Source organism: Phasianus colchicus, chromosome 1, assembly GCF_987193195.1.
Source record: "Phasianus colchicus chromosome 1, bPhaCol1.hap1.1, whole genome shotgun sequence".
NCBI classification, from domain to species: domain Eukaryota; kingdom Metazoa; phylum Chordata; class Aves; order Galliformes; family Phasianidae; genus Phasianus; species Phasianus colchicus.
The window spans coordinates 132,622,826-132,650,820 of NC_143436.1; the positions used below are offsets into that span (position 1 = coordinate 132,622,826).

At 40.5% G+C, this 27,995-nt stretch overlaps 2 long non-coding RNA genes across 2 annotated transcripts; one reads left to right on the forward strand and one right to left on the reverse strand.

Annotated features, from left to right (window-relative positions):
- The first annotated feature begins 146 nt into the window (after window positions 1-146).
- On the forward strand, window positions 147-23,903 carry LOC149920037 (uncharacterized). The gene is made up of 4 exons (XR_016460442.1): window positions 147-230; window positions 980-1,054; window positions 21,266-21,313; window positions 23,796-23,903. It is a non-coding gene; the product is annotated as an uncharacterized LOC149920037 (long non-coding RNA).
- On the reverse strand, window positions 23,786-27,850 carry LOC149920038 (uncharacterized). Its single transcript, XR_016460441.1, has 3 exons — window positions 27,626-27,850; window positions 26,632-26,824; window positions 23,786-23,909 (listed from the first exon to the last, which is right to left on the reverse strand). It is a non-coding gene; the product is annotated as an uncharacterized LOC149920038 (long non-coding RNA).
- Between the last annotated feature and the right edge of the window lie 145 nt (window positions 27,851-27,995).

Consider the following 27,995-nt stretch of genomic DNA (forward strand, 5'->3'; position numbering starts at 1 on the left):
CCGCCCGGCCCGGGCCGCCCCAGCGCCGTTCTCTCCCCGCGCCGCCGCCGGGGGGCAGCGCGGCTCCACCCAGCCACGGGTGCGCCGCTGGGAGACGGCCGCGAGGGGGCGCCCGCGCGCTGTTGCCCGATCCCGTCTTCGCATGGGTCGCCCCGCCGCGTGCTGTGGGGCTCTGCAGGCAGCGGCAAAGCTCACGTACTTCTGCAAGAACGCAGTTTGTTTTTTAGACGGTAAGCTTTCTTGCAAGTAAGAGCTACTTTGTGTTAGAGGTTCGTGCAGCACTTTAGATGAGAGTAGTGCTCACAGACGGTTTGCCACGGAAGGACTGAGGCGGCGTTCTTACTTTTTGCCAGGTGTGGATGTGAAACGTGAAGAGGGCTCAGGTGAGGGACGGGTGGGGCTGGCGCTGCGAGCACAGCCAGTGCGGGAGATGGGTTACCCTGAGCGCTGCTTTGCTCTGATGCCCAGGCCTGGGCAGATTGACAGAATTATAGGATCATAGAACTGTGCAGGTTGGAAAAGACCTTGAAGATCATCGAATCCAACCACAACCTAACCATACTACTCTAACTCCAACAGCCCTCCGCTAGATCATGTCCCTGAGCACCACATCCAAACGGATTTTAAACACATCCAGGGATGGTGACTCAAGCACCTCCCTGGGGAGCCTATTCCAGTGCTTAACAGCCCTTTCCGTAAAGAAGTGTTTCCTGATATCCACCCTAAACTTACCCTGGTGCAACTTGAGGCCATTTCCCCTCGTCCTGTCACCTGTCACCAGTGAGAACAGACCAACCCCTCTCTTGCTGTAATCACCATTCAGATACCGAAAGAGAGCAATAAGGTCTCCCCTCAGCCTCCTTTTCCCCAGGCTAAACGGCCCCAGTTCCTTCAGTGGCTCTTTGGATAGAGAGATGAAGGTCACATTTTACTCACCTCTGAGTGGACCAGTTACAGGTTCTCTGCTTTGTAACCATAGGTGTTATGCAAACAGCATGGGCATGGCTGTACTTAAGAGGTACTTAAGCTTCTGCGCAGCCCTTATGGGAGTCAGGTGAGTTCGAAAGCCTGAAGTAAGTGCATAGAGAGCAAACAGAAATGAATTTTGCATTCTCTCGGTGTGGCTGCTTACTGAGCAGTGGCAGTTCATGTATCCTGAAGTTCCCAGGCAATTTTCTGTGGATCTCCCACTGCTCTAAAATTTAACTTTTAGCCATGAAATATGTGAACCATTTTGCATACAGAGCAACAATAATGCAAAAGTGTTCTTCTATATTATATATAAAACTGTTCTTCTATATTCTATTAGTTAGAAGCTATGATGCTTCTAACTAATGTGTTCAACTAGAGGTGCTCAGCTGCCCCTGGACGGCCTGATCTGGTGAGCTCTGTCTGCAGCAGTGGGTTGGAACTAGGTGATCTGTAAGGTCCCTTCCAATCCAAGCCATTCTGTGATTCTGTGATTCGATGATTATGCTAAACACTGGTGACATATGCTTACATCTAAAATGTTACAGCTTTCTGTGTACACTTAGCACATTTTTTATTGCGCACAAGTGGGCATCAAATAAGAAAACTTCTGAGCTGAGGCTTTACGATGCAATAATAGATAAAATATGTTTAGTTAATTTCTTCAGAATGGCTAAATTTGCTGGTAAGTGTTTCAGCTGGCTGGAGCAGCAGTTATACCTGTTCTTGAGAAATAATGTGGCATTAGGGCAGCATTATGTATGACCATTAAAGCCTCTTATCTCGTGGTTCAAGTCCATCTTTTCAGTATCTCACTGCCTCTTTCATTTCTTGAAAGGACAGAGTACACCTTTAATTGTATTAAGCAAAAAACAACTCACTCTCTATTCTTAAGCATTTAAGAAAGCGATTGATGGAGAATAACCACAATGATTTGCTCTCATACATATGATTCATAAAGAAAGATTAATGAAGCTTAAACCAGAGGATACAAGTTGTACATCAGTATTCCTGGGTTTATGCATATGATACTATACATGTAATTCCTTCACAGCAGGAAGGAGAGAACAAATCTTCGAAGTAACAACATAAAAATCATTGAACTAAGACCGATGGATTGATCTTGATAAATTCTTCATTAAGCATATATTCAAATGTCTCATGGACAGCCTAATGTACTTAGTGATGTTAAGGATAGAGTATGTGAAGTTTAGAAATTGGTTAAATATGGCCAATGTTATTATACATACATATGTATGTACATCTCTCATATTTAGGTTATACGCTATAAATATTTATGCCTATTGATACATATTTGTACATAACAAGTCTACCTGTCATCTGGGTTTTGGCTATGTAAATGCTCAGATAAGATTGGATTAGCATGTTTTAAGTTGTTTTGATGAACTCGCATCTCTTTTGGCTGCTATAGTTACCATATTTACTGCATTTCTCTGGGTTGCTTAAAAGTGCGCTGGGCAAATTGACAGAACTCATTATCTCTGTTTGTGATCAACACAGGTATCTGTCAATGATGCCAGCAAACATTAGTTTGCACACTTGTAAAATTTTACAAATGCTTTCAAGTTACCCTTTAATGACTCACAGTAATAATTAGCTGCCACTACAAAAAATACATTAATGCATACCATTTGGAAAGATGTAGACACAACTTACATTTATTTTAGGATTTGCAGTATACTGCTTTTCAGACTGAAATTGCTGGCAGGGGTTTGGTGGGAATAAATGTTGTCAGCAGTTCCAAATCCCATTAAAGCTGACTTCTGTTATATAGATTCAAGTGCTCTAATTAATAAAATTTCAAGAAAAAAATAGCTGTTAAATGGTTCGATCTAGAATTAACATTTACAGAAAATGGAAAGAGCTCCTAAAAAAAAAAAAAAAAAAAAAAGAAGACAAATTAACCTCCAAATGCCTTGTTTTGGAAAAGTTTTTGGTGGGGATTTCAGAGTGATCTACTATAAGACATCAAGAAGATAAATATTAATGATTGAACTATATCAAGCATATACCATACCGGGTGATGTCAGTCGTAGAACTTCATATGAAAACCTTTCCTCAGTTCCAGTGCACTAAAATTCAGAAAGAAACAATTAATAGCATATATTATATGTATCAGTCACTTAGCTGGACCTTCATGTACTATAAATTGGCATAAGTGAAGGGCAGTGGAACTATGCCCATGCATCAGCAAAGGTTATGCCTTGAGTGTGACCCAGTAATTATGAGTCAGTCCACGAGTGTTTGTTGGAGTCTGAAGAATGAGATTTGCATGAATAATAAGTAGGGACTTTTTTTTTTTCTCCTGGCAAATGGTGTATTCAATTAAAAATGTAGGTGGCATGCTCACAAAACAACAGAAACAACTGCAGAGCAGGCTAAAATTTGGCAATGGAGTTAGCCAAAAGAAAAGTAGAGTAAAACACTGGAACTATTTGCATTTGGGTTTGATATTTCTAAAAGAGTCAATAGAATCATAGAATCACAATGTTGGAAACGACCTGTAAGATCATTCAGTCCAACCGTCCTGCCATTACCACTGCTACCACAAGCTACCAAACCATATCTCTTAGCTCCTCATCCAGACTCCTCTTGAACACTGCCAGGGACAGCAACTCCACCACCTCCCTGGGCAGCCATTCCAGTGCCTGACCACTCTCTGAGAGAAAAAGTTTTTCCTCATGTCTAACTTAAACCTCCTCTGGTACAATTTGTGGCCATTTCCCCGGGTCCTGTTTGTTGCCTGCGAGAAGAGGCCAAACCCCTCTTCACCCCCCCCTCTTCAGTGGATGTTTGGGATGGAAAAGGAGGATGTTGTCACAAAAGCAGTTATTAATAGCTATGAGGAAGTGGCATACAACCCATGCTTAAATACTTATTAACCCTTTGATATGGGGAACTGTATAGGAAACATTGCATGGATTTCCTTGGTCTTTCCTGGCAAATGTTCCACTTTTACAGAAGTCGTGAAGTGTTCAGGGTTCATCTGTCTGGTGAAAATGTAGACCTGCCATACCAGCCCTTGCAAGGACAGTTTGACCTGGAGGAAAAGGAAGCACCTGACCTCCAAGTTGTATAGAGAGGTCATCGAAGATTGACACGCAGTCCCACATGCAGAGTGTTTGCCTTGAACACCACTGCTGTAGTTTTTGAAAGAAGCAAAGAGGCATGGGGACTGGAGGAACAGTGTGGCACAGGGACAGGGCTGCACAAATAGGCCTCAGGATCATAAAAAAGTACATCCCACCAGCCCTGCATTGAGATATATATGTAAGTCTGATCCTGCTTTGAAACCCACACCAACTCCATTGACTGCAAATTTCAGAGAAACAGGACTACTTGCATAAGCAAGATAAGCTGGATTTATCACCATGCTTTTCACACCTTCACCAACTGAAAATTAGTGGATTAGTTTCAAATTTCCATCTACATATTTGAATGGATGGCAGACTGCGGGTCAGTTGTCCACAAGGAACTCAACCTACATGTCTAAATAGCGTCACTTGTGGGTTCAGAGAGCTAACACCCACATTAATTTTAACAGCTGTATGTACACACGACAGCAGCCAAAACATGGGAACGATCAAATGAGCAAATCATCTCAAGTGCATAGGAGAGGATCAAAAAAATAGCTTCAAAGATAAAAAAGGTGAATTAAATAAAATACAACTGCTGGAATGATTGCAGTTTGATCTACTGGTACTTTTCCAGTTAGCTAAAAATACACAAAACAAGAACTATCAAAAATGAATCAATGATTTTGATGTAGAGAGTATTGGGGTGGAATTCTGGGCATGCTCAAGACAGCAGGAGGGAATGAGTTTCAGGTGAATGATCTAATAAAAGAGTTCTCTAGCTTGTCAGTGGGTTTTCCACTCTAAATGTATTTCACCATAAAGTGCCATTTTGTTAAAATCAAGTTATGGTTCTTTTATCACAGCTTTTTGAGGTCCAACATCTATGCTAAAAGAAGGTGAATCATCACTCTGCCACTGTCAGAACCCCAGTAGCTAATGCCTTCACCCAGAGGTGGCTGACATGGTTTTCAAGAGTCTTCTGTTAACACTGTACTAAAGTACTTGCTTCTTAATGTGATGATTGACACAGTCCCCCACAACATCCTTCTCTCCAAATTGGAAAGATGTGGATTTGATGTATAGACTGCTTGGTGGTTGATGATCTGGTTGTGAGATTGTACCCAGAGAGTGGTGGTCGGTGGCTCAATGTCTAGGTGGACATCAGTGATGACTGGTGTCCCAAAGGGGTCAGCAGTGGGACCAACGCTTTTTAGTATCTTCATCAGCAATGCTGACAGTGGGATCAAGTGCACCCTCAGCAAGTTTTGGATGACACCAAGCTGTGTAAAGCAGTTGACACACCCAAGGGATGGGACTCCATCCAGAGAGACCTAGACAGGCTGCGCAGAGGACCCACGTGAACCTCAGGAGGTTCAACAAAGCCAAGTGCAGGGTCATGCACTCGGGTCATGACAACCCCTGCAATCAGTACAAGCTGGGGGATGTAAGGATGGAATACAGACCTGCTGAAAAGCGCGTGGAGGTACTGGTGGATGGCAAGCTGGACATGAGCCAGCAACGTGCCCTCATAGCCCCGAAAGCCAACTGAATCCTGAACTGCATCAAAAGAAGCATGGCCAGCCATAGGGTGAGGAATGTGATCCTGCCCCTCTGCTCTGCACTGGTGTCATGGTTTTATGATTTTTGTTATCGGTATTCTACATCATAACATCATGTATGTGCTAGGAGTCTCAGAAGAGATGTACTACAGCTCCCAGAAGACTTTGCTGTTGCATTTCCATTTTCCATTCAGAGGGAAAGATAAAACTGTTTGGGAATGATGAGGCTGCTATCCCTTTCTTTTTCTGCTCATCTCTGAGTTGTGTGCTCCCTAGCCATCTTGCCTTCAGCATTAGAGTAAGGCCTTTTGGCTTGGATTCTCTCTCTCTCTCATTTTATTTGATTTATTAGCTTCAATTATATTGTATTATGATGTGTTATCTTGCAACCTGTTATCATATTTAGTAAATTAGTTTTCTGCCTTAGCTTGTTACTGCTGTTGTTTTCCTCCTCTGGGCCCATCTCTATATTTTCCCTACCCCCTTCCCCTTTCCAGGGTGTGAATCTGTGGGTCACCCCACCCCAGCAGTCATGGGACCAGGCTGAACTGGGCCAGAACCATGACAACTGATCAGAGCTCACCTAGAGTACTATTTCCAGATGTGGAGTCTTCAGCACAGGAGAGACATAGAACTGTTGGGCATGTCCAGAGGAGGACCACAAAAGTGGTCCACAGAATGGAACACCTCTGCTATGAGGACAAACTGAGAGAGCTGGGGCTGTTCAGGCTGGAGAAGAAAAGGCTGCAAGGTGACCTGAGAAAGTTTTTCAGTAAAGGGGGGCTATGAAAATGAAGGAGACAGACTTTTTTTTTAGCAGTGTTGTGCCAGGACAAGAGGAAATGGCTTCAAACTAAATGAGGGGAGATGTAGTTTGGACATAACAATTTTTTTTTACAGTGATGATGCTGAGGCACTGGAACAGGTTACCCAGAGATGTGGTGAAAGCACTCTCCTTGGAGACATTCAAGGTCCAGTTGGACGGGGCTCTGAGCAACTTGATCTATCTGTGGGTGTCCCTGTTCACTGCAGGAGAGTTGGACTAGACTGACCCTTAAGGGTCCCTTGCAACTCAAACAATTCTATGATTGTATGATAAGGCAGTTATACTGGCAGCTGACTATTAACTGTGTGTCCTATTTCATGGATGACCAGCTTGGGCTGCCCAAGGCTTATAGAGCAAAGCTAAGCACTTGCTGTGGTAGATGAAGTCAGTGAGAGCTGCAGTTTCTCAGCACCTCCTGCAAAAAGGCAGTGCAGTTTCCAACAATGTGCACAGGGTTGCAAGCCATGAATTTTAATCCTTGCTCTGCCACTAATTCACCATGTAGCTTCAGGCAAGTGCCTATCTCTTCAGCTGTAAAATGGGAATAATAGTGGTCTCCTATCTTTCAATAAACTCATCTGTGTTCTTGAGGCATGCAAATACTACAGTGATGAGTGGCCCAGAAAAGACCAGGAAAATATGAATAATTCTGTGTTTATTGCAAGCTTTGGGTATGCAGCAAATAAGGCACTACTAACTGGCTGGTGAAGATTACTCTTCTAAGTAGCTGCTTATTTAGTAGGTGCTGTGTAATCAGTGCTTACTTATCCTGTGTAATGAATGATAAAGCCTTCTCTGGAAAAAAGAAAAAGGAAAAAGAAAAAGAAAAAAAACTAAACAGGGGACAAAACATTTGGAAAAAAAAAATTGAATACTGATGTACAGGAAAGCACAATTAGGATTTCATCGTCCATTCATATTACAGTGTTCTCTGACATTAAAACACTTGATTTTGGCAGCCATCACAACATACTTCTAAGGCAAATGTCTGCTGTACAGGCATGCGATTAGGTCTGTAACTTGCACCTTGCCATAAGTGCTTTGGTCAGAAATAGGTTTTCAGCTATGCACATGTATCCATTTTTCATGTGCCATTATCTTTGTCTAAAAAACAGGAAAAACAAATTTGCCTTTTTTTTCTTTCTTCTTAATGTCTGTTCTGATAACACAATCACACTTCTGTTCTGATATTGCATTTTTCTGAGTTCTCAGATCACTTGCAGGATAGACGACCTATTAAATTTCTTCTCACAGTGGCTCTGTCTTTGAATACAAAGGGCTCCTCTTCTGACAAACTGATTTTTTTTTTTTTTGCTATTAAAAATAGCAAGGAAAGCAGTGAAATCTACTGTACCAATGGTTTGCTAACACTTCGAGTCAAACTTTATTAGAGTAGTCTCAGCATGTTTATCCTTCAATTTAACTGCTTATTAGACCATTGCTATCACATCTGTGAAAAGCATGTGCAATACACAAAACAAGCTGCCAAATGTCCCTTCACAATTACATCGTTCAGAGATCTGAATTGTCATTCTCTGTTTTGTGTTTGTGTATACGATGTGTCATTGCAGCATTCCCCTGACAGGGTTCATTTGAGCATAGTCAGAATTGTGCTTACTTTTCTATACATGAGGCGATCTGAGCTATGCCAAGACAGAACTCGCACAGATTTGTTGGGCTTATCTCTGCCCCATTTGGTGATGCTAGATTTAAAATTTAGTCTTATCAAATTAGAACTGTGCTATCTGAAATAGTCTTGACATAAAGGGGAATCATCTGCTGCATAATACCTACAGCCTTTCAATGCGTCTAATAAAGGAGCATGTTTTATTGAATTCTAACTCCACATATTTCTAGACATTCATTTGATATTCTTATCTGCAATATCTGAGAGCTATTTGAGATAATAGGAATATACTACATAAAATAAAACAATATATGACCTCAAAGAACACTTTAAAATGATATCTTTAAAGGATTTCTTCTTTCTTACTTACACTGAGAGTCTTCATGACCAAATATTCTAGAGCAAATATTTTCCATAAATGTCTCTTTTCACCTGCCCTGATCTTATGGACTGTGCACACGATTCTTTCTGGGCATGTCAATTTGTTGCATCTGATCCCATATGCAAAGTTAGTGCTATGATTAACTCGCTAGAAAGATGTTTACGACACTGCCCTTCACGTTCCTACTTTCCACTTTACAAATGGTGCTACCAGCGATGTGCAGGATACAAACAACAGGTACAAAATTAGTGTCAGGGATGGCTGTTACCTCTTGTCACTTACGAATTAAACATCTGCTGTCTCAAACTGAAAACATTTTAAGAATAGTTTGCATATGAAAAGATTGACTGTAGAAGAGATTTCAGTGAAGAAATCTCTAGCTTGCTCTGAACGCAGCAGCCTTGCCACTCATTGAAAGACTGCCAGAGGTACATATGCCTTTGCTTTGCTGTCTGACAGAACCTGATGGCCTACATTTCTTTTAATATCTTCTGTTTAGTGTTTTCTGTTGGCTAAGTCTGCATCTTCAGCAACGCTTAGATATTAGAAAACAGAGGAATGTAAGTAGAGTAGGAATCATCCAAATTTGAATTTTCATGTGGATTCTGACATGACAGCAGAAAATGTCCATTCCCTTTAGTCACTCATGATGCTCAATGGAAAAAGCCTCTTATCATGATCTTCCAGGAAAAACAGAGCCACTGGAATACTGCTGCTGTTGTGAAGTAAGGGACAAAGATGATTGCAATAAGCAAAATTTCAGCAAAGGCCATGCTAAGCAAAAGGAATTCAGAGCTAGGATATATCAAAATGATTGCAACCTGGCTGTAGTTGGAATTAAACATAAAACTCATGTCTTCCTGGAACACCACCCTGATGCTTGCAATCAAAAACAATTTGAAACACTGATGTCTGTTTCTTGGTGTCAGGGAAAGAGATTAAGGGGAAAGAGGGATCACTGCCATCTTTCATATTGCTGAATGTACTTTGAAAAGGTCACAGTGAGACCAGAGAAACACCTGAATGGAGGAATGATGGACCATAAATCACCACTCCCGGTCTGGTTGCAGTGTCAAGCTGTGAGCAAGTACTGCAAGCATGCTTATAATAAAAAACGGCGTCTAAACCCAGCTTAGTCTGCAGTGGCAAGCAGTGGCTATGCAATAGTGACATTCTCATTTAACCCAGCTGCACACATTACAGTTAAGGTAAGGATGTTACGGTAGCAAGGAGCTGAAGCTGTATATCTTGTGTTTTTGCTGAGATGCATGAGAGAGTTGAGGTTGACTGGACACACTCAGGTGCCAGTGTGGAAAGCTGAGCAAAGTGCCTAATTAGAAGGTTGAACCATTCAGATTTCCTGTACGGGTATAGGTGCTGTAGCATGGCTTCTAGGCCTTCAGATGCCTGTATTAATAATAGAAGTCTTCCCTGCCATTCTCTGTTGCATGTAGACACTCTCGTATGTTGGTCACTTTGGCTTGGACACTTGCCATTGTGGGTCATTTCAGTTCAATCTTTTATTTTATTTTCCATTTTCCTCTCAGTCTTTCCTTACATGTATTTTCCTGGTGGCTGAAAGATTAATGATTAACCTCCAATTAGGAAGGAACAAGAAGATGGCTGCAGCATTTTTTATTTATTATTATTTTTCTTAGCTGAAAATTGAATTATCGAATCCCTATTTAAGATCCTTCTAATAAAAATGTCAGTTATCCTGAACAAAATGTTCTTTAATACTACCACTACAAAGATAACAGGGACAGCAGAGCAGCAGAAGAAGGAAAAAGCAAACTCAAGTACAGAATTGTGCATATCTGCAGATGGAAATACATAAATACATTACAAAAATGAATGGATTAATCCTCAGTGCACTCAATGATATGGCAAATTCTTTCTATATCATAGAAGATAAATATTAGCAAAGTGTTTTGATGGGGCCAAAAATTTAAGTTGCCCTAGGTGTTAAAGAAATGCTTCTCTTTGTAAATCTTTTGACTTCTGCTAATGAAGATATGAAATAGAAGCCTTAAAATATCTCTTGCTGACCATATTACAAAGTTTTCCTGTTATTTAGTTCTAAGGAAAATGACTCCGTCCCCTAGTTGATGGTGCATCAAGGTCTCAAAGGTCATTGGGATTCCCCACAGTTCATACTAACCAACTCCAGATTGTGAATGCTGTTATCCAGTACCACAGTATGGTGGGGTCCTTTCCAGAGGAGAAACATGGTAAATCTGTCCATACACTGAATTTGTTAGCAGAATAGCCCTTGTTAAGCCACAGCACCCATCTTAAGCCAGCATTGCACTCTCCTCCCATGGTGACCCTGATGAAGTCTTGGCCCATGCAGATTTTTTTGGACCATTCTGTCTGCACAGATTCTTTTCTCTTGGGTTATCACTAGTTCCCAGTCCTGTCTCACTGCAGTTCCCAATACAAGAATGGCCAGAATGCTCAATCACTCCATGAGTTTTCTGTATCTTCCCAACTATACACTCTTCTAATCACTGAAATATCAGGCAGCAATTCAGGGCTCAGTGCCAGATCTGATTCAGGTTTCAGCAGGGAAGCCATGCCATAGTTCCAACAGGAATGTGTGTATCCTCCCACTTTCTTCCAAGGCTGAGTTATGTGTTTTGCTGAGGGCTGTGTTTGTTTGTATCACCTTTACACTCCTGGCCTGCTCTCCAGGGAAACAAGACCAGGACAGTGCAGCATCCAGGACGTATCTGCTGGGAGAGACAGAGCTCCAGAATTCCCATGGGCTGCACAGCCTACCACAAAGTTCAGAGCAGGCATGTTCAGGCAAGGCACAATATGGCATATAGTTCCACTTAACCATCTTAACAGAAAAATAGAGAGAAAGTTGTTACTCATAACAGTGTTTTCTTTTTCTTAGAGTTACTGCTTTGTAATTATTGCTCTAAGTGAATTGTATGTGAAAGAGCCAATGAAAGCAGATTAGGAAGAAAATATGTCTAAAAAATATTGATTCATATTGCTAGCTAAATTAATCTTTCCAGAAAGGAAACTGGAAAAGACACCAGAACATGGCACAATGGAATGTAGAAACTGTCAGCTCCACAGGTTCCTCTTTCAGTCTAGCATCAATTGCAATGGACCTGTAGCAATTTCACTTAATATCGAAGGGATCATATTAAGGAAGGAATAAACGTTGACGTTTTGTTCAATTTGCTACCATTTTAAAGAATGAGATTTTAAACTTTCTGAAAGTTATTAGATTGTATGTTCTGAATGAAAATCAAGAAAATTTATAAAGCGTAATATGACAATGATTTCTAAAGCAAAAAAGAAATTGGATCTAAAGTTCAGTGAACTATGCCTTATTTTCATTATGGACATTCCTACTGAGAGATTTGGATAAGATTTAAAGCTGCTGCTAAATGTACAGACACCCAGTGAAATGGCAAATCTCTGTACAGCTATAATCGAGTAAGAGAGGAACACTCTGTATCCTATCCAGTGACTAACCTGCAGTGCCAGGGATCCACATGCCAAAGGGGCTCAGGGTGTGCTGGAAGGAAAAAAGGAGGTCAGTAGTTTGGGAGTAATGACAGCCCCTCTGGGGGCAGAGAAATTGGTGTCTTCTTTGCCTGATGACCACTTCATGGTCACCCAACTATCAGTAGAAAGTCAGTTCCTTTGTAGCTCCTAAATCTCAGCTCAAAGTTCATCTATATTTAATCATCTATGAAAAAGAGTTATGTGTGCCAAAAGGAAGAGCATCAGAATGTCTGAAGTACTCTGAAATGGATGTCTGATTGATTTATTTTGGTGAAAGCATTCTTGGACGCAAAGCTGCTTTCATGGGGGGTAAATACCACCAATGTCTACTGGATGATAAAATGAAGTAGTGGATTTGAGGAGATGCATATTCTCCACCTTATCTGCCAAGGAAACCTTACAACCTGGACTCATGGCATGGCATCAACAAATGGTTTAATTCCAAGGTGTTTGCCTCTTACTCCTTGAGTGAGGTTTTTGACTGGAGACAAATACCTACTTTGTTCTTTGAGGTTTCACACACCTCAGGATTATGCTGTCTAACATATGTATATCAACATTTGAGAACACTGAAAGAGAAACACTAAATGTAGTTTAAAACTACATTAAATCCTTTTAGCCATTTTGGGTGCATAGTACAATTGCTAAAGATGATGGACAAAGCAAGGCAATTGGAGACTCCTGTGAATTAACATTGAATGAATATGACTAAGTAAAGGAGTATTAATGGATTTTTATTTTTATTATTATTGTCATTTGTTTACTGCCTAAAAATGTATTTCAGACTTGAACTGTTTATAAAATTCTTGATTAGCTGAGGTATTGAAAAAAATGTGTTTTGGATATCAGCAGACTTTTTTACATATAAGGCACCACTTCACTATGTTTTAAAATACAGATAGAAGCAATTTAGAAACATCACTCGCATAAAAATATCTCAACCTTTTACTTCTTAAAAAGTCGATGTTTTCCCATCAAAGACAAGAGGACACTGAGAGTATTCCATTGTCACTGGAGGCTCATTTGGCATTTTAAACAAAAGTTTTAGCTGCTGAAGTTCTACTGAGTCCTATTAAGAACGCTAAATTAGCACTCCTGCAACAGATGGTGGGATGACCCTGTATATTCAGAACAGTTTAAGTGTATTTAGCACACCTGAAAAATCTGTAAAATAAAAATGGTGTTAGTTCTTTTCATTAATTTTAAAGCAAATTTCCATGTTTTTCAGTTCATGGAACATTTGCAGTTTTTTGTAGACTGCCACAGCTATTTAGCTAAGCTTTACAGTTATCTCACCCTCACTCTTTACGTGAAGCTGGGAAGAGATGCATACACTCTGTTACCAGCTTGTTTCTCTTTTAAATCAAAACTTCTGATGTTTAAAGAAGATTTGTGGATAAAAGAAAGTATAGCTTGAGGCTATGATACAATGCACTTAAAGGTCCCAAAGGAAATATTCTTAACAGCTACAACCAGCTCTGAAAGATAACCTAGGAATGTAAATGTTAGGGCTGGGCTCTTAAATTCAAGTTTCCTGACACACTGTGGGCTGACAGCCTTTGAATTTATAAAGACTTTTTACCTAAATAACCAAAAGAGCTAACGATCACTTGGAGTCCTTGTTTTGATCTGTACTTATCAAACAGCAGCAATCTGTAAGGAAGTATCTTCACTCATATATCCAACTGATTATGTCATCTGATTGTACACATATTCAACTTCTTTTATTCTATTCTATTTTATTTTATTTTATTTTATTTTGTTTTGTTTTATTTTATTTTTTCCCACGCACAATTTGGAGTTTAGTTTTGTTTGCAAATGTTTGTGTGTCAGGGCTCTCCTAACTCTGTTACAAGTATTTCTGTAAAACAATTTGTACATTCACAATGCAGTTTAGAATGGAATTCTAATTATTCTTCCTCATTATACTTCTTTTTCAAATAAATAAAATACTTTGGTACTTCGTGGAAAACTTATTTTTTAAAACAAAACAACAGAAAAGGAAAGAATGTTTTGTTTCCCATAGATAACCAAAAATCCGAGGAATGATCAATGAAGTAGCATCGACCATTCTTCGTGATTTTTTGTTAATCACATTACAAATGCAGATTCTGAAGATGCGAAAAAAAAATGTTGAAAAGAATAGAAAGAAATTGAAGAGGCTGAGAGAGTGGGTTTCTAAGTCAGAATTCCTCCTGTCTCCGAAGTTAAAATGCACTTCAGTGCACATCAAAGGTGCACAATCCTTGTACCAAGAAGTAGATCTTATGCCTCTTGTAATAAGAATACACTTGCCAGATACATAATGCTGGTTTGTGAATGTGTAGAGAGATTTATTTATTTATTTATTTATTTACTGACTACCAGATTTTATGAGCACTAAATGCATCCAAATTTTTCTTTATTAAAATAATGTATCTTACGACAGCACTTTAGTAGCTCAGGAGGGTTAGAAAGGACACCATCGAACTTCTGATCATCCTGGCATGTACGCAAGTGCTTCAGGAGATGGGAGAAGAAAAATCTGAAATATGTATCTGAATGAATTTCTGAGGTGAAGGACCACTAACAGAAAGAAAGAGAAACAAAAACAGTGGTTGATTTGTGGAGATTGTAGCAATCCCAACAGCAGGACAGTCAAAGACCTGAAAATTATTCCAGGGCTAGGTCACAGTAAACCAAGAACATGTATTTCTAATCACACAGGACATAAAAAATTCCTATACTAAATCAAGCCAGAGCTGCCTCTAGTTGAGACTCCTGCATCTGAAAATAGGCTGTAGCTCTGGAAAAACCAATAAGAAGTAGGACAGATAGAAGGTAATTCTTTCCTATGTGTAACCTTCCAGTTTCAAGCAGTCCAAGGTTTACGGACTTCCTCAGCCAGAGGGTGCACTCAGAATGTTGATTTTAATAGCCATTGATGGAGCTCCCTTTCATGCATTTGTCTAATGGATTTTTGAGCCCATTTATAACTTTGGCCTCCACAGCTTCCTCTGGCAACAAGCTCCACAATTTAATTATGCATTGTGTGAAAAGGACTTTGTACTGCTTGCTTTAAACCCACTTCTTGGTCATCAGAGTGCTTCTTTGTTTTTTATAGTATGAGCAATAATAAATAATCATTTATGCAGTCTATGACTTCAGATATATCTATTGTGGCTCCCCTCCTTCATTTGCTTTCAGATCCCAGTCTCAGCCTAAGTCTCGTTCTTCCTACTAATGCCATTTCATACAACTAATCATTCCTGTTGCTCATTCCTGTACCTTTATGTATCTCTCAATCTCTTTGAAGAGTGCTGCACAAAGCTTACAGGATGTGGGTAGACCACAGATGTATAAAATACTGCACCAGTCCTGTTTTGTTCTATTAATTCTCTGATTTCTCTTAGCACTTGTTTACATTTTTTACATCTGCTGAACATTTTGCTGGGACTTTGAGGCATCTGTAGTTGCTCTGGGATCTTTACTGTAAGGACAAGGGCAAATTTGTGCACTGCTGAAGTTGCCTGAAGTTTGATAGCTGTCCCTGTATTTATCATTTTTATAATTGAAGTCGAATACATTAAAAAAAAAGAAATGGTGGACTAAATGGTACAGAATCTACTGGAATAGAACTATAGAACTAGAAATATACACCTTCAAAACACTAGTGATTTAAAATGTGAGTAAATAGGAGTCTACATCTTGTGTTCTCACTTCATCCCTCCTACCTTACTTTTAAATGCCAATGAACAGGTCTGTAGGCTTGCTAATTCATTGACATGTTTCCAAGCAATGCTAAGCTTCCCAGCTCTGGCTGATGTCAAAGGGAACAAGAATTCCCTCACAGAACTGGACCTGAAAAGCATTGTTCCAGTAACTGTTTATATTATGTGACATTGTCACTTCCACAGTATTTGTGAAGCTTGATGCTGGGAAAAATGAATTTCTAGAGAGGTTATGAAAGATCAGGGATGCTATAGTGTCACCATAATTACATGTAACTTGGGCATCAGCATTACATAAAAGCATATTGAATGCTTACTTAACATAACATTTGAATAAATCATGTTTTAAATCATCATGTTCACTGAAACATTTATTTCAGCTAGAGCCACATAGTTTAAGCTTCTCATACATAAACATTTTTGGCATTATTTATGAAAACTTGGCTTGCATCCACTTAATTTATACTTAAAAAAAAATAAGAGATAGCTATGTGAATCTTATATTTATAGCAGAAATCTCCATCTTCTGAAGCTTCAGCAGATCTACAGTGGTAATTCAATAAATATGTCTATAATATCCTGGGATTCTTAAACATGGTTTCCCATTTTGCATCTGGCATTTCAGTCTGTACTTACTTACTTTTCTTGTTATGCTCCTACATATTGAAAATAATTTACTAGTGCCCTAGTGCCTGTCACGTTTGGTGGCAGTGATGCCTTGAAATACTCATCCCGGTTAGCATGGGCTGAAAAGAGAAATTGAATTTTGATGACTCATTGGAGTGAGTGCCTCACTGCTTCTGGATATCTGGAGAGAGGGTTGGCATGGTGTGCTGGGCAGTCTTTGGGGAGAAGTCTAGAAGTAGCTGTTCTCAAGAGGATCTACCTTGAAGCTTTGCACCTGGCTGTTAAAATTGGTAGTTATTGCAACACAGCCATGTAGTAGAGGCTTAATTTGGACTCAATTGTGTACACTGGGCCAGTTAACAAAAGTAAAGTGTTTTCTTCATTTCAGAATGACAAAAACTCAAATAGAATGAAGTGTGCATTCTATGAGTCTGTGGAGAGGGAGTTCAGCATCCCTTTTGTTTTTCTTTCTATGAGACTTGTGGAAGGTGTGCAGGGTTTTTTTGGAATAGAAAAATATTGTTCTTAATAGTGGTGTCCATGTTCAGATGCTTTCAGAATCTGAAGCTGAAATAGCTCTTTCTTATTGTTAATGTTACCTATTATTAGCCTTCATACCTATATTTTTATGCTGACTCATTTTGTTAGATACGTAACATCAAGACTACTTGTTAAGCATTCTGTGATTCACCAGCATTGCTTTGTGACCTGGCCTCAATCCAGAAGGGGCTATTACATTTCACTTTCCTAAAGATTATTTTCAAATGAATATGATATTTAACTTAATTTCTGCTTTCACAGGACCTTGTAGGATTTAAAGGTGTGACACGAAGTGATTATTTATGTGTAAAACTTAACTTACATTTAGTTAAAGCATGCTAGCAATTCCAGAAATAGAATACTAATGTAAAAGCTTTCCAGTTGCCTGTCTTACTTCCATTAGCAGAGATCTTCCTCCTGGAGCTCCAACATAAACATGTAAAACTTCTTGTTCTGATAAGCTATTGGATGGGCAGTGTGCTTGATGTAATGGAACAGATCTGTTGTTCCTTCCCACCATGAATGTTATTTGTCTCGTGCAATTTTACATACCCAGAAGTTATGCATCTAGCTATGCTTAGGCTCCGATCAAAGTTACTGTGTTCTTATGATACACTTACTTATACTTATCTACCCTTCTTTAGGTTTTTTCAGCTTTATTATTTGCCTCGTTGATTATTACTGTAACCTATCAAACTGGCTTAAAGACATTTAATTTTTGATGTTTACATCTGTAAGCAGGAATCCCAATAAGAGACATTCTGAATTGAGGTATCATCCAGAAGTTGTGCAGGCTTTAAAAAAAGAACACAAAGTTGTTAATTTATAGTTTAGGAGACTCCGAACTTCCCTTATGGGTTGCTCATGGTATCTTTCTCTGTACTGTAATGGGTAAAACTTCAAGGGAGCTGGAGGAAAAAGGAGAGAAAGATGAGTTACTATTTTTGTTAGTTTAATAATCCTAAATGCAAAGCATTAGCTCTTTCTAGCAACAAATACTCCACCAGCAGCAACACTAAAACCATATGCCCTCCATTTGATTTACCATCAACGACTGCCTGGCTGCACACAGAACCTCTCTGCTAATAGTGGCTCTAGGCAAGAGCATGTATAATATTCAAAGCAGTTTTTTCTTTTGTTAAAGTTGTGATAAGGATGCAAAGCATTTTAATGGGAATAATCAATTATATAACAATATTCATATACAACAAAGTGCTTTTAATATAAGTACTTTTAATGTGGTGCTTTTGTGATGGGGGAATTACTTCTGTAATACTTTCAGAAGCACATCTTCTATTGGTGCCAGGCAGGCAGCAGTAGGAAACTTCTGTAAGAGATGAACTCAATTTACTCATCATTCACAAGAAGGCATTTTTCGATGCAGGGACCAAAGGATTTTACCACTCTGCTGAATAAGAGAATTTCAACATCAAGATGTGTCTACATTTTTGTACAAGGAGAAAAAAAATGAAGTGCATTATCAGTCTGAATAAAAGCCCATTGTGAAACTTCAACATTTAAAATATGACATTTGATTCTTTCCTGTTACATTTGCCTAATCATTTTCCTGATCTCCTTTTCTGTTATCATTTTTCTTCCAAAAAAAAGAAACTAAGTTAATTCTATCCTGCCATTGGCATTTTTGCTGATGGATGTCAGAAGTCATAAATGCAAGGTGGCCACAGAAAATATTTCACATATATAGGGGAATTGTAATTTGGCTACGCTGGGGAGTATTATCCTAAAGGAAAACTAAGGCTGACCATGCTCTATGACTCTTTCATGCTCCAGCCTCTTCAAATTTAAGAGTATTTATTCCAATACCTTGCAGCAAGGTGGACAGGCTGGATGATTGAGCTGAGGCCAGCGGGACACAGTTCACCAAGACCGAGTGCTGGGTCCTGCACTTTGGCTACAACAAAACTCCTAGGCAGCTCTACAGGCTTGGTCTAGAGTGGCTGGAAGACTGTGTGGAAGAAACTGACCTGAGGGTATTGGTCGAAGCTTGGCTGAACATGAGCCAGCAGCGTGCCCAGGTAGTCAAGAAGGCCAGTGGCATATCACAGAATCACAGAATTGCCAGGGTTGGAAGGGACCTCAAGGATCATGAATCTCCAACCCCCCTGCCACATGCAGGGCCACCACCATTCCACCTAATGCAGGATGCTAGGCATCCTGGCTTGTATCAGAAATTGTGCAGCCAGCAGGAGCAGGGAAGTGATTGTCCCCCTGTAGTCAGCACTGGTGAGGCCACAGCTTGAGTACTGTGTTCAGTTTTGGGCTTCTCACTACAAGAAAGATACTGATGCTCCAGAGTGTGTCCAGAGAAGGGCAACAAAGCTGGTGGGGGATCTGGAGCACAAAGTCTTGTGGGGAACAGCTGAGGGAACTGGCATTGTTCAATCTGGAGAAGAGGATGCTCAAGGGAGACCTCATTGCCCTCTACATCTACCTGAAAGGAGGTTGTGATGAAGTGGGTTTTGGCCTCTTCTGCCGTGTAACTAGCAATAGGACTAGAGGGAGTGGCCTCAGGTTGCACCCAGGGGAGGTTCGCGTTGGATGTTAGGAAACATTTATTCTCTTAAAGGGTGGTCAGGTGCTGAAAGGGGCTGCCCAGGGAGGTGGTGGAGTCACCATCTCTGGAGGTGTTCAAGAAGTGTTCGGATATTTATACTAAGGGACATGGTTTAGTGGGGAAATACTAGTGGTAGATGGATGGTTGGACTGAATGATTCTTGGAGGTCTCTTTCAGCCTTAATGGTTATAAGTGCACACATCGGGAAAGAGCTTAGACCTTATCCCAGCACTGACCATATGATTGCTGATATCAGATACCTACTGACAACTGTCATGTATATTTGGGTCAGTGTTGGAGCTTGAGATGCCCCTTCTCTGTTCTCCCTCTCCAGCTCTGTCCTTTGCTGCACTCAAGAAATTACTACAAGCATATACTGAGTCATGGTGAACCAAAGAAATGTGGACTCCAGACAAAACTGTCCTTGAGAATGTCAGTCAAATCACAAAGCAGGTGTGGGTTCAGGCATGCAACACTGTGATCTTTAAATCTAGAGCAATGTGGCTTGTGAAAACTACTAGCCTAGAGCTATTGGAAGAACTATCAAAGAGTAGGACTCATCTGCAGATTAGATGTAGGTGTCTTCGTGAAAACTTGATATTCCCATTGTGTCAACAGAGATCCAGTCAACACAGCTAATTGAGCCTACGCAGAGTAAGCTGGAGATCTGTGTTTTGTCTAGAATCAGACCTGAGAATCTCAGCTTAGTTCCCTTACACAGTAATCATGTACCACTGAGATGTTCCTAGGTATTGCCTTTGGACTTCAATGATCTCTTCAGCAGAGTGTAGGTCTCCTATAGGCCCTGTGTTATGTTTGACTGCCGCTATGCAGTGTCTCAAGTCACTCAGGGCATCCTGAATGGACTAGATGGTGGCATCTAACCAGAGACCTAACTGGTTTCACCAGTTCAGTTTTAGATGACTGGCTACTACAGTGGGATCCATGACATGAGAGAGGCCTCACGTCTCTGCACAGTGTACAAGGGAATTGTGTGTCCACAGTATTCCCTAGTTAACATTCCTTATCCAGTTCACATTTAATGTGAAATGCCTAATCACTCCAGGAACAGGGACCAAACCCAAGAGTTATCCTTAATGCATTCAGATTCAGGATCACTTACGCCATGCTTTTAGTTTCTTCTCTTTAACATCTAAGTAGACAGGTAAAGTAATGCACAGAGACATAAATCAGATTGTAAGATACAAATCAATACTTATTATGGAGTGCTCCTTACATTCATCACGCCTTCTCAGAAACTACTTAGCTAAAACTTATATTTTATTGCTGATCCCAGCAAAGCCAACGCATTCTATCTGACATCTTCTTGTGTTCCCCCTTAAACCAGTGGCGCTGTTTGTTTGACTGTTTCAGAATAAGTGGTAACAAAAACCGAGAGAAAAGAAAATCTTTTCTCCAGCCAAAAAATACCAATTTGTTCTGCAAAGTCAAATGTATTTTAGTTGAAAAAAGAAGTATAGAAGTAAGCTTCAAGTCTTCAGTTTTCCCCTTTTCTAGCTGAACCACATGTGTTTAAATGTATATTCAAATATCCAAAAACTCAGAGGTAAACGATTTCACTTTACAGTGCATTTGACTTCCATATACTTTTTTAGCTCAGCTAGCCAAAATAAAAAAAATAATGGAATTGGATAATGTTCACTTGAATCAAGTGCAATTTTTTTTTCCTGAAAATTATTCATATAGCTCTATCAGAATCATATTGTTGTATTGTGTTTTGCACAAAAAGCAGTGACTATTTCTTTCTGTTTTTATTTCTCTGCAACAGTCACAGATCTATATTCTCTCTTTCTCTCTTTTTAGGAATGCAGTTGAAGAAAACAAAAAACTGTATGCAATTTATGATACAAGGTGAGTAAAAAAAAGTGCTTTTAAAATGTCATTATTGCTTGTAAATGGAATGTTAACCCTTTAAAGCATTACCAAATATTATTAATATGTATATTAAAATCTTTTTTTTTTTTTTTTTTGGCCACAACAAAATCTTTATATTTATACCAAAAAGCTTTAAAATAGTAAATATTTTATATTCTTATGCACAAAATTCTATTTCTACTTAATTTCTACCTGCATCCAAGTCTGGGGCCCCCAGTACAAGAAAGACAGAGAGCTGTTAGAGAGGGTCCAGAGGAGGGCCACTAAGATCAGGGGGCTGGAGCATCTCCCCTGCAAAGACAGGCTGAAGGAGCTTGGCTTGTTCAGCCTGGAGAAGAGAAGGCTGTAGGGTGACCTCACTGCAGCCTTCTACTACCTAAAGGGAGCCTGTAAACTGGAGGAGAGCCAACTCTTTACAAGGATAGATAATGGCAGGACAAGGGAAATGGTTTTAAGTTGAAGGAGGGAAGATTTAGGTTGGATATCAGGGGGAAATATTTTACCAAGAGAGTGGTGAGGTGCTGGCACAGGCTGCCCAGAGAGGTTGTGGATGCCCCGTCCCTGGAGGTGTTCAAGGCCAGGTTGGATGGGGCCCTGGGCAGCCTGGTCTAGCATTAAATGGGGAGGTTGGTGGCCCTGCATGTGATGGGGTGGTGGAAGCTTGATCCTTAAGGTTCCTTCCAACCCAGGCCATTCTATGATTCTGTGATTCTATTATTCTATGATTCTAATAATGCTCTGTGCATTATGAGCTTAACTGAGGCTACTTCTGATCCCAGTGCTTTGTGACTGAGAGAGGGCTCACTGGCACAGCCTGGGGAGGAAGGGGTGCATTTAAAAGAGAATGAGGCACTGCCACAGGCACAGTGCTGTGCCTTGGCAGAGCATGGCCAAGGATGCGGCTTCCACATAAACACACCTCCACACTCTGCACTCTGAAGCACTTCCTTTCCCCTTCTTAACATAAGTTAAAATAAACAAACAACAAACTACCTAGAGAGGAGCAAGGCATACATCAATCAGATTTTCACTTTATGCAGCCCATAGCTTCTTTGCTATCCCTGTGTTACCACTTCCAGTACTCTTCCTAATCTTAGCAAATCGGGATTGATGCCAAATCATTTCACTGCACTTCCTTCTCCCTACTTATCCTGTTTTATGTAGGAGCATTTGCATGTATAAATGTCTTTTTTCTTTTTTTCCCCCAGTGTTTCTTTTTGTCTTTCAGATTTTCCATTGTTAAAATAATTCAATGGGAATTTTGGTTGCAAGTGTCAGGAACTCATATTTCTTACTCTTTTAGCCAGTCCTAAGTCTTTTAACCAGTCCTTATACAGATATATCAGCTTGAATCCTGGCTTGATCTTCCTTTTAAATATACATAATATTAGATATAAGCAATATATAATAAGCAGCTCACACTGATCTCCCTTACTCTGAACAATAAGGCTTGGGTTTTGACTTGGAAATTTGGCCACTGTCGTGTAAAAATAAATAAATAAATGTATGAGCAATACTTACAGCAAATCAAATATGTAAACACAAAGAACTGGGCTTTAACATTCTCTTGAATCCAGTATTAAAGAAAAAAAAAGATAACTGCTGCATATACATATGTTTTAAGAGGAATGTGCATCTGACAAAGGGATTTAATTGAAAACATGCAAGTAGAAACACTTAAGGAAGTCCTTTATAAAATAAAATAAATCACAGAAAAAAAAAAAACCCCAAAAACTCAGTTACCGCTGTTTTCCTAAACTGTGTTTTCATCAGGACAGAGACTTAAAGAATACTACTTCTAAAACATCAAGGCTTCTCTAATGTATGTGTGTTATTTTGGTGCAAAATCATTAATCTTTATGATGAAACAATCTGAGTTTTAAAGAGCCTTGATTATTTCTTCCTCTGCCAAAGTGTCAATGGATTTTTATTTTGATGTGTCTGATTCATAACGTGCATAATCCAGAGATTTTGCCTCAAAAGGAATGGAACAGATTAATATTCCTTCAGATTACTTTTTCAGATAATGCAAATTTTCATTCTATTTTCTTGAATATGAAGAAAAATAACCATTTGAAAATTAAACAGCGTCTCAAAACAATGTGGGTCAAGCTTCTTATTAAGGGCAGATTTTAGTTCCCATTACTCATATTGATTAATATCTCACTCTTATGCGGCCCACTGAAACACTAAGATCTCTACTACCTCAGAAATGTTGAGATAACAACATAAATATTTCAGTATAATTAAATGAAACCAGCAAATTATACAGCCAAAGGAAATGGATATGCAACACTGTTTGCAGTCTGCCTGACAGAAAAAGGTACAGTGAGTACAATCTCGGTGTAAAATCAACATCACCAAATATTATATACATTTTCTGATAAATACAGAGATAAATATACTACTGTTTTCTTCATGCAGTGTACCCAATGATCATGCATCATTGCTCCAACAGGCAGAGCACAGCATATGAAACTGTCCAAGCGCAGAGCATTCCCTTAGCCCTGATGCTGAGCATCCACTGCCCAGCATCCTGCTGTCACTCCAGTCTTCTGCTTCTGCTGAGATACTGTTGAGAGGAAAATAAGAAAGTTGAGCTTTCTGCAAAGAAAAAAACAAACAAACAAGCAAAAAAAAAACCCTACTGTGTTTCTGTTGAAGAGTGTTTTGGCAAAAATGGCCATCAACTTTTGATTAAATAAAGGAAGAAGTCAGGCCTGGGGAAAAAATAAAAAAAGACTTGAAAATTTTCATGTGGATTTTTTTTTTCCAGCCTGTTTTATTAATTACACCTTCTCAGCAGGTTAAACCAGCAGGCTATTAAAATTGCTGCAAGGCAGAATAGGTAAGCAGCAGCATGAGTCTCAGCCTAGTAAGATTAATGTCCTGTTTTCCTCAAAAGACACCACTTCAACTGTAGCGACAATTCTTCCTACATTTTTTTAGTTTCTGCCTGTCTCTGTTTTGTGTCTCTGAACCCTCTGTGATTGCAGTTTGCTTCAGGATAAGACTGGATCTTTGTCAACATCAGTTAAATGACAGAGGAGCTAGCGAGGAAAATGAAAAAGAAAATGTTCTGATAAGTGATTCTGACCTCAGTGTGTACGTTAGGTTATGTTCATTTTGTCAGGTAAAGCCTCAGTACCACTTTCCAGTGTAAGAGCTCGGTGATGCATTGTGTGCTGTGATCAAATCCTTCTTCCCTGATTCTCAGGCCAGACTCTTTCCTACTGGAGAAAGTCTCTTTCTGGTGACTGATAGCAGCAGTACTGCCAATGCATCAGTGAATGCAGACCTCTCTCCTTCTCTGAGCCTTCCTGTCATTGCCCCCTCTTCTCTACCTCCACTGATACTGACAGGGATGGAGAAAGCAAGAAGTTATTCCAGAATGTTGAGTGGCTCCACATTCTGCTCTCACTGCCTTCACCAATTTCTACTAAGGCTGCATCCCTTGTTCTACCTCCTTCTGAAAGGAGATGATGGGTGCATCCACATTGCATTTCAGAGCAAATCAGGGCTGTGCTTGTGAAGTGAATCATTTGATCATTCCCACTCACTGTGCTTTGGTTCATTTCACAGAGTAGTCCCAGGGTACATAAACTGGGTTTCTTTTCTATGAAACTATGGTGGAAAATGCACTCCAGCAGCACACTGAATGCAGTCTAACTGCTAATGAGCATTTAGAATTTTTGTCTAAGAAAGCACACCCCAAATGTATGGTGCAAATGTCAGGTCAACACCACCTGTTCTGCTCTGCAAAACAGCCTCAGTTGTTGCTAATGCCAACAGAGCCAATGAACTCACTGCAACCCTTCTCATCCCAAGGACTTCAGTCATGTCTGGAGGTGGCAGGTGTGTTCTTCCACATGTAACTACATCAACCTAGGGGAACTTTTTTTGTCCCTCTGCACATAATGCTTACCTTTGAAGACTAGATATCCATTCTTGAAGTGGCCTTTACCAATATGGGCAGTAAGGCAAGGAAGAAAACAGTATTATTCTCCTTGCGGTATTGATCAGATTTGGACTAGTAATAGATCTTAATCATTCACTGGCCCAGCAGTGTACTAGAAACCTTTCCGAATTTCAGTTCTTGAACCACAACATTCAGTCTCATCTTTTGCAGTAGTTTTGTTGGGACAGAAAGACTGCGTGTTGGAAAAAGAGAGAGCAAGGATTGGGAAGCAAACAGGTTCTTTCTGTTCCTTGTGCCACTGAAAGTTGATTGATTTTATCAAGTAATTAATTCATTAATTCCTTGATTATTTATGAAGCAACAATACTCTGTAGATAAGAATCAAACCAGTGGGCCACAAGGTCAACTCCTTCCCTCTCTCATCTATTAAACTACTTGCTGAAAAGTGAAACATCTCAAACAGCAATGAAAACCCTCCCTTGGTATTCTGCAGCCTGGGCTGACCTCAGGAGACACAGTCTCAGAACCTGTGTGCTCTGACTGAGTGCTTTGTTGCTTTTACTTAATAAAGTGCCCAGACTGCTTCCTGCTGAGTTTAGAAATAACCTGCTTGCTTTTTAAAAAGTGAAGTTTAGGAGTAAGTATCCAGAATTAGGGTGGTGAATTTTGGGGCAAGACAAGGAATCTATCTGTGTCCCTTTTTTTCCTATTGACCACATTAAACAGTTCCCTAAAGTCTTTGCTTCCAATATTTCCTTAAATACTCAGAGCTTTTCTGAGCCTAACTTCCAGACCGGTGCTGCAGAAACTGTGTTCTGAATCTTTGCTGTGCACAAAACACAAAGTGCCATTTTCACAGTAAATGTCACATATACTGAGAAGTCGTGATGATTTTTACCTTTCATGAAATTCATTGTATATTTCTCCTTTCCAACATCTTTCAGTTTCTGCTTGGCCTAAGTGAAGTCAGTGTCCAAAAACCAAATGCTGCACAACCCCCCAGCTATTTCCTTGTCCCATTGGCTCAAACCTGGGGAGGTTCTTTACATTACAGGCAATTATGTGGAAATGGTTGCTCTAAAAAGTCAGGAAGATAAATACTTAAATGAAGTGATAAACTATGTCAGACTTTACTGCGCTGTTGATTCATTCTTACCTCAGATGTGTTTTCGAAATACCAGAATAGTGCATTAATCAAAGTAGCATTTTCTAAAGCATTGTATTTCTGTTACAATATTGACAGCCTAATTAAGAAAAGTTATTAGTGTTTAAATACATTTTTAATCACATTAAATTCTTCATAAGAAATATTATTTCTTAATAGAAGAGAGTTAATACTTTGAATTTGTTGGAAAGACACAAAAAGCTTTCTTACCCTTATACAAAAGCAGCATTCCTCAAATGTCCATCCTTTTGTGAGGTGCTGGCACAGATGCCCAGAGAAGCTGTGGTCCCCAATCTCTGGAGGTGTTCAAGGCCAGGTTGGATGAGGTCCTGGGCTGCCTGAGCTGGGTGGGCATTGAGGTCCCTTCCAACCCAAGCCATTGTATGCTTTTCCTATAGTTTTGCTAAGATACATAGAAAGGTGGTAAGAAAAGTGCAAAACCAGGCATTGCTTTCCAATCCTTTGACTTGTGAAATGTGCATTGGCAGAGACTGGTGGCCACCAATTGCAGCATGACCAGCACAAGAAGCCAGCTAGCTGTGTGCTTACACTGTTGGCAGGGCACGATGAAGAGTGCTCTGAATTGGCATTGACAAAGAGCTGTCTCTAGAGCCAAAGGCAATATAGCCAAGTCAGCATGCTTCTGTTTCCATGCCAATTAGTCCTGCTGAAAGGACTCATTAACCTGGAAGGAGGTTAACAATAATAACAACTGTGCTGTTTGCAACCCAATCAATATTTTATACAAGGCAAAGAGCACCCAGAAGCTCACAGGCAACGCAGCAGAGAGCCCACAGGCACTAAAGCTGTTTTCCTTCATCACAGAATCATAGGATATCCCAAGTTGGATGGGACTCACAAGGATCATCAAGTCCAACCCCTGGTTCCACACAGTACCACCCAAGACCCAAACCCTGTTTCTGAGAGCAATGTCCAAACACACCTTGAACTCCAGCAGCCTGGGGCTGTGACCGCTTCCCTGGGAAGCTTATTCTATGCCCACAGCCTTCTAGTGAAGAACAATTCCTGATATCCAACCTGAAATCATCAGCTCAGGCTGCATACTCTTTGAGGCCAGTGGAGATTTTGCCATCAGTAGATAGCACAGCTAGAATACAACGCTGGAAGTCCCTGACGGCAGTATCTGGGTACCCACACATGCACACCCAAGCATAGCTGGGGACCATCTTCTCCCAGTACCCACCTCCCAGCCTAGCTCCCTGCCCTGGGACAAACTGAGGAACAGATGGGTGCAGTCACCCCGATGCAGCTGGGCAACACAGTGAGGGGAGCGGGACCAGCGGCCGGCAAACACCCGCTGCCTCAGGGACCGAACGAGCCGCGAGGAAGCACGCGGAGAGCCGCCGCCCCCGCTGCTGTCGATCCTCGGCCCCGCGGAGCCCCGCTCCCCCCTCCCGGCCGGCGGGGAGGCGGGCGGGCGGCCGGGCACCGGCGGAGGGCGGCTTCCTCCGGGGCTCGGTGACGGCCGGCCGCGGGGTGGGCGCAGCCGGGTGCGCGGGCGGTCGCCGCGGTTGCGGCGTTGGGGCGGGGGTGGGGGCTTTTTTTGGGGGGGG